Here is an 8,335-nt window from a genome sequence, read left to right as displayed (position 1 = left end):
GCACCATCAGATCGTGGGGTTATTCCTGAATCACCTACATTAATGTTTTCTTGTAGAGAACTAGATACTAATGGCTCATCATAGGAAAATGGGTCACTTGGGTTATCAAACAAACCAGATTTATCTTCAAAAGATGATTTAAGCTTGAAAGGAAATACTGACTCATAAAATTTCACATCCCTGGAAACAAAAACAAGATTTGTGTCAAGACTCAAAACTTTGTATCCTTTTTGTTCATATGAATATCCAAGTAAAACACATTTTTCTGCACGTTTAGAAAACTTATCTAAATTGTTTAGTTTTGTTGCAAAACAAAGACAACCAAAGTCTCGAAGCTTATCAAAATTAGGAATAGTTTTATACACAAGTTCATATGGAGATGCTCCATTTAAAATTGAAGTGGGTGTTCTATTAATCAAAAACACTGAAGTTAACACAGCATCACCCCAAAATTTTAAAGACAATCCAGACTGAAACATCAAGGACCTTGCAACATTCAAAATGTATCTATGTTTTCTTTCAACAACGTACCCCATTTTTTTGGGGTGTGTAAACACATGAGGTCTGATGAATTACACCTTTATTAAAGAAAAAAGATTTCAAATTATGATTTAAAAACTCAGTGCCATTATCAGACCTCACCTTTTTTATTTTAACATTAAATTGAGTGAGTAAAATATTAAAAAATGCAGTAATACAAGCAAAGACTTCACTTTTAGATTTTAACAAATAAACCCAAGTTGCCCTATTGAAATCATCCACTATAGTAAGAAAAACCTAAATCCCTCTGAAGTGATCACTTTATAAGGACCCCACACATCAAGGTGAATCAGTTCACCTAAGCTAGATGACTTATGAAAACTCAAAGGAAATGAATTCCTTGTTTGTTTAGCCTTACGACAAACTTCACAAGGTGGTAAGGACTCGACACCAAAGTTAAGTTTGGACTTTAAAGAATTTAAGGCTTGATCAGATGGATGACCAAGTCTACAATGCCATGTCAAATTAGAAACATAACATACAACAGAATTAGAACTAAAAGAATTACCTGAAGGTACACTATCTACATAATAGAGACCTCCAGATTCACTACCATTCCCCACCATCTCTTTGGATTGTAAATCGTGAATTTTACAGATATGTTCATTAAACACAACCTCACACTTACTATCTTTACAAACTTTGTGAACTGATAGCAAATTAACATTAAACTCGGGAACAACAAAAACATCAAAAAGAGTTAAGGAACTATAAACATTAAGATTTCCGATTTTCTTAATTTTAGCACTAGTTCCATTAGGATGACTAACATGAAGATTAAGTTTAGATACATCCACAAAATAGACTCAAAAGCTATCATATGTTGATTAGCTCCTGAATCTACAATCCATTTGTTACAATTAAAAGTTGAACTGCAAGCATTGAATAAGTAAGTACCTACCATATTAGCACTGACAGATGCTTCCTCATTGCATTGCTTCTCACCAATCAGATTAAGAAATTTGACATACTGATCCTTAGTTAGTTGATGAAACTCAGACTCTCCAGATCCAGATGATCCAGAAGGTACAACAGATGAATTAGCATTAAAGTTATTACTTAAATTGTTCAGAACTACTTCATTCCTTGACTTCAAATCTTTAGGATAGCCAATTATTTTATAACATTTTTCAATAGAATGTCCTTTTATCCCACAATTTTTACATTGAACAACCTGACCTTTAGTTTTATTACCAGAAGAAAACCTATTGTTAAACTTACTGTTAAAAGCTGTAGGTTGACTTTTGGAACTAGGTTGAGAGTCATTGGACAAAGACCCATTTCTTTGAAGTGACTCTTCATGAGATATTAAGGAAAAAGCAGTTTTGACACTAGGAAGAGGATCCATAAGTAGTATATGACTTTTTACCTGATTATAGGACTCATCTAGACCACTAAGGAACTGCATAAGTTTCATCAATTTAGCATGATCATTTAGTTTAACAGCAGCCTTACAAGTACATTCAGTGAGACTGGTTAAACCAACAAACTCTTTCCATAACGCATCTAGTTTATTAAAATAATCTAAAACAGAAATACCACTTTGTTTTAAAGAATTAATCCTTTGATGTATATTAAAAACAATTGACCCATCTGCCTTATTATATGTTTCAAATAAACTATTCCATATTTCTTAAGCATTATCAGAATAAGCATGACTAGCTTATATAGAGTCACTAATGGAAGATAAAAACCATGAACAGACTACAACATTGGCTCTCTCCCATTTAGACACTTTATTAGTCTCAACAGAATTTTTTTTTGAAAGTACCATCAACAAATACTAATTAGTTTCTGGCCTTAAGAGCCCTAGACATAGAACTCCTCCATATACGGAAATTCTTATTACCAGTTAGTTTAACAGTAACAATGGTTGTAGTAGCATTATCAGATGGATGGATGTAGAGAGGATCATCAAAATTAATTGCATCATCCTTTTCACTTCCCCTTGGAGGATCATTAGAACCAGCCAGAGAAACAAAATCAAAGAATCAAACCAATAAAACACTATACTGAAGTCCAGATGGTCACTACGTTTATTGGGGCCCAAGACAACAGATATAGAGTCAAGAAATCAATCAACAAGAATCAACAACTTCAACCAGTCAAAAAACAAGACAAAGAAATATGTAACTGGTGTACACAGTACACCAGGATCTCTCACAACTAAGCTAAGAATAGAAGAGAAAAGAACAAGAAACTCTCACAGTGATCTAAGGCAGTTTTTCATAATCCAGAATTGACTGCTCACCTCCCTTTGAGTTGTTCCCTGACAGATTTATTTCAGACTAAAATCCGTTCTCTGTCAGAGTTACTTTGACCCTATAATGGGATTGGGTGAGCAGACTAGATGACGGAGCGCTTCAACCAAGACCAAGAGCCAATCACAGATCCTTCAGGATCGAAAGAGTTTCACCAGATCTGCAAGACCAAACCAAAAACTCGTAGTAACCAATTTCTTATAAAGAAATAGATAGAAAACAAACAAAAGAACAAACGATCTATCAAGATCGGTTTCAAAAACTAATAAAAAACAATATAATAGACTAATAAAAAAACGTGAACGAACTTGTATGAAATCTTCAACAGATCATCGACGAAGATCGATTGATGCCACACGGTGGCTTTGATACCATGTAACAAAGTATAAACTCAAAGAACTAACATAAGAACACGAAACTTTCCCAACATCAACATTTCATTTATTATGAAACAGTTGGTTTTCATCATACAAAATACAAAATAAACCTCACTACAATCACACTATAACACTCAGATGTAAACAAGAAATCAAAAAATACACACAAACGTGTTTTACAGAAACCCTAGAACTGAAACTATCTCACAGAGAAGAAGGGAGCAAAACTAGAGTATATGGTAGAAAATATCTTGTGCAGTACTCCAAATGAACTTAGATTATCCCTTAAATACTCGGAGCATCTTGTAACACATGGACTATCCATGGATCTGGATCAAACTAACAACCCGCGTATACACACCTGCATAGACAAATATACAGAAACAACCCCTTCACTATTTATATATTAACACAATATACACATCATATTCAAATGATAAGTTTGTTAAAAGTTGTAATACTTTCAACAATATCTCTGATAACTTGAGCGGTAGAGAGGCCAAGAATCTCAACCATAGCTTCTTCGGTGAGAGAGGCTTCGAGAATAAGAATTGTTTTTTGATCAGCTTCTTCCCAGGCAGCAAACGCAGGATTAGGAGAGACTTTGTTTTCAACTGTTATCGTCTTGGAGGGAATACGATCAGTGACATGGGATAAGAGATATTTTAGTATTTAATAAGAAGGGTAATTTGATTCTTCGATATGAGATAGTTGGAGAATGATAATTTGATAGTGAGCATATGAAGGATGGTGTTGAGAGAAAGAGTACCATCATATCGTATGATGAAGTGCTAGTAGTCATGATCAAAATGGTGAGGAAAGATAGGGCCGGTTAGATCAGATCAAGAGAAGGGATCGAATATAGACTGATATCATATATAAGGAATTGATATCAACTCCAATGAATCGGAGTGATTGTATATTCATGTATTTATATATGAGTACAAAGTACAACAACTTTCCCTATGATAAAGGATAACATAAATCTAAAATAACAACTTGCTATCTATCTCTATCTATCTCCAGATATCTCGTTTATACCCCCCTTCAAGCTGGACGGTGATTAACTAACGCATAGCTTGTCCCTGAAATGCTCAAATAGAGGTCTTGGGAGACTCTTTGTAAAAATATCTGCCACTTGTTGAGTAGTGGGAATGAACTTGGTGTGCAACTTGCCAGATTGAACTAACTCTCTCACAAAATGATAGTCAAGATCTATATGTTTTGCTCTTTTGTGAGAAACTGGATTTTGACTGAGAAAGAGAGCACTTTTGTTGTCACAATATAGACATGGGGTAGGAGAAATAGGAATCTGTAACTCTGTGAGCAGATGTGTAATCCAAATAACCTCAGAAGCAGTGTTTGCCATCGCTCTATATTCGGACTCACAGCTGGACCGAGCAACTGTTGGTTGCTTTTTAGCACTCCAGGACACAATGTTGCCGACAAGGAAAATAAAGTATCCATAAGTGGAACGGCGTGTTTCTAAGCATCTCGCCCAATCTGCATCAGAGTACACAACCAGAGGAAGAACAGAAGATCGTTTATAAGTGAGACCATAGGAGAGCGTACCCTTGACATACCGCATGATTCTTTTGACTGCTTGAAAATGGTCTGTAGTAGGGGATTGTAAGAACTGACTTACATGATTGAAAGCATAAGAGAGGTCTGGGCGAGTGATAGTTAAATATTGAAGTGCTCCAACTAGTGACCGATACAAGGTTGGATCATGAAAAGCTTCACCATGAGAGAGAAGTTGAGAAGAGGTGGTGAGGGGTGTACGAACAGGTGTAGCATCAGTTAAACCCGCACGTGATAAGATTTCTTGAGCATACTTAGTTTGAGTAAGAAACAATCCATCATTTGTGTAGACCACCTCTAGTCCCAAGAAGTAACTTAATGCACCCAAATCTTTGATAGCAAATTCATTATTCAATTTGATAATGAAATTAGTAATGGCAGTCTTGTCATTCCCTGTGAGGATGAGATCATCAACATAGACCAAGAGATATAAAGTAGTAGCACCACGATTAAATAGGAATAAAGACGGATCAGCACGACTGCAAAGAAAACCAATTTGAATGAGAAAAGAACTTAGTCGGTGAAACCAAGCTCTTGGAGCTTGCTTCAAGCCGTAAAGAGCTTTGTTTAACCGACAAACATGATTAGGATAATGAGGATTAACGAATCCTGGAGGTTGCTCCTTAAACACTGTCTCACTTAGGTTCCCATTTAGAAACGCATTGTTGACATCTAATTGATGTAAGGGCCAATTTTGATGAACTGCCAAAGAGAGAATAACGCGTACAATTGAGGCTTTCACAACCGGACTGAAAGTATGAGAGAAATCTAACCCCGGTACTTGAGTAAATCCTTGTGCTACTAATCGAGCTTTATACCGATCAATGGTCCCATCAGAGCGATATTTGGTGCGGAAAACCCACTTAGACCCAATAACATTGGAAGAGGCTGGACGAGGTACTAGACACCATGTATTGTTGGAACGAAGAGCAGCAAGCTCATTTTTCATTGCATGAACCCATTTTGGATGTTTAGATGCTGTTTTAAAGCCTTTGGGATCAGGATGAGCAAGAAGAGCTTTGTGTAATCTGCTAGAGGAAAGTGTAGAAAGATCAGCAAATAAGCGCTTTTTAACAATACCCGCTTTACCTCTAGTAATCATAGGCTGAGTTGGAGGTGGTTGAGGATGGGGTGCTGGGGAAGATGGCGTCGGAGTGGGCTGTGGTAAGGCAGAAGCATCAGTAGATGCATCATTAGGAGAGCTGGAGGAATCTGGTAAGGATGTTGGATGTGCAGGTACAAGATCTGGGAATGATGAATCTGCTGGGCAGAGAACACATGCAGATGAGGAGTTAGATGGTTGTGGAGACACCAAAGGGAAGCAATCGTCCGTATGGGAGGAAGGCGCAGTAGTATTGGCTTCTTCAAATGTTGAAAGAAGAAGAGAAGCTTGATCAATAGTGGCAACTTGACCTGTGAAGGGGAATGATGTTTCATCAAACTTGGCATGTATTGTTGTGTAGATCGTGGAGTTTGACAAATCAAGACATCTATAACCTTTATATGAAGTGTTGTACCCAATAAAAACACAAGGGGTGCTGCGTGGGGCAAGTTTATGTTGTGCATAATTTCTCAAATAAGGGAACACCAGGCAGCCAAATGTTCGAAACATTGAGAAATTTGGAGGCGAGTTAAACAACAACTCAAAGGGAGATTTGTTGTCTAAGAGAGGAGTAGGCAGCCGATTGATAATGTAAACAACTGAGACAAAAGCATCAACCCACAAGGAACCTGGAGCATTGGAATTAAACAACATTGCTAGTCCCGTTTCAGTAATATGTCGATGTTTTCTCTCTGCACGACCGTTTTGCTGGGGTGTGTAAGGGCAAGAAACTCGATGATGAGTGCCATTTGTAGCAAGCAAAGTATTAACATGATTATTCATGAATTCAGTACCACCATCTGTTTGAAAAACTTTTAGCTTGCAAGAAAATTGTGTCTGAACAAAGGTAAGAAATGTGTTGAGCACTGTTGCAAAGTCAGATTTTCTTTTTAACGGATAAAACCATGTAAACCGGGAGAAATCATCCACAAAGATAACATAGTAAACATATTCGTTAGTGGAGATAATGGGTGCAGGTCCCCAAAGGTCACAATGAACCATATCTAAAACATGCAAAGACCGTTTTTCATTAACATCAAATGGGAGTTTATGGCTTTTAGAAAGCTCACAAGAAGAACAAATACTAGGCTTGGGCAAAATAGAAGTAACAGCTAAATGCCCAAGTTTGTTTAACAAGGAAATAGTGGAAAACGACACATGACCCAATCTATTGTGCCAGAGCTCATAAGATCCATGAAGTCTGCTCAGATTTAGCTGAGAAACCAATGCTTGATGACCTTGCTCCAGCACATACAAGCCATCTTCAACCCTGCCCTTGGCTAGCACTTCCTTGTTTCGACGCTTCTGAATAGTGAAAGTATGATCAAAAAATAAAACATCAACTGGTGAGTCTGCTGTTAATTTACTAATGGAAACAAGGTTCTTAGTAAGATTAGGGACAACAAGAACATCAGATAAATTGATGTTTTTAGCAACAGAAGCGTTTCCAATGCGGGAAATATTTAAAATGTTACCATTTCCAAATGCAACTTGATCGTTGCCTGTGTATGGAATAGAGGAGGTGAGATTTGAAGCAGAGGAAGTCATGTGAGCAGAGGCACCACTGTCAACATACCAATCAGGAGCGGGAGTAGTGGTGCTACATTTGGAGTGAAAAGCTTGGGCTAGATTAGCATCAATTGCTGGACCACGACTGGCATAAGTAGAGAGTTGAGGGCACTGACTTGCGTAATGACCATCTGTCTGACATAGTTGGCAGTGCGGTGGCCGACGACCACGCCCCCTGCCACCTGAGCGACCACTCCGACCTCCCCTGTTGAAACCACCATGATTTGATGAGCTAGAGAAACGAGCCTGTTGAGCATTAAAAGCAACTGTAGGAGGCGAGGAACCATGAACAGACTTCAAGAAAAGTTCATGACCTTCAGCTTGAGAAAGAAGATCACGAAAATTAGGCTTATCCTTGACAGTGCGATGAGAAGTGGAGAAGGTTTCGAAAGACGAGCCCAGACCACAAAGAAAATAGTGATATTTGTCATTGTCATCAACTGGATGACCAATGGCTGCAAGTTGGTCACAGATGGATTTGAACTGGCGACCAAACTCAGTGACATAGAGAGAGCCCTTGCGAAGAAGACGGAGAGAATCACGGAGGTTCTGCATTCGTTCAACCGAATCGTGACTATAGGCCGCCTCTAGGGTTGTCCAGATCTCATAGGATGTTTTGGCGCCAATGACTTCCGCCATAGCCTCTTCAGATAAGGAGGACTGAAGGATGAGAGATGCCCGTTGATCAGATTCGATCCAGAGACTGTGAGCAGGATTGGGGGTGGGTTTGTCTTCCACATTTATGATTGCTGGAGGAATCAAGGTCACACCAGAAACATAATCAAAAAGCTTTTGATACTTCAAAAGAGCAGTAATTTGATTTTTCCACAATAGATAATTTGTGGATGACAATTTGATTGTTAACATATGAAGAATCGTGTTTAGGGAAAGAGAGGCATCAGAAG

Source organism: Lactuca serriola, chromosome 8 (genome assembly GCF_051521515.1).
Source record: "Lactuca serriola cultivar US96UC23 chromosome 8, Lser_US96UC23_V15, whole genome shotgun sequence".
In the NCBI taxonomy this organism is placed as follows: Eukaryota; Viridiplantae; Streptophyta; class Magnoliopsida; order Asterales; family Asteraceae; genus Lactuca; species Lactuca serriola.
The sequence above is the reverse complement of the archived record's forward strand: the minus strand, read 5'-3'. Positions refer to the sequence as shown.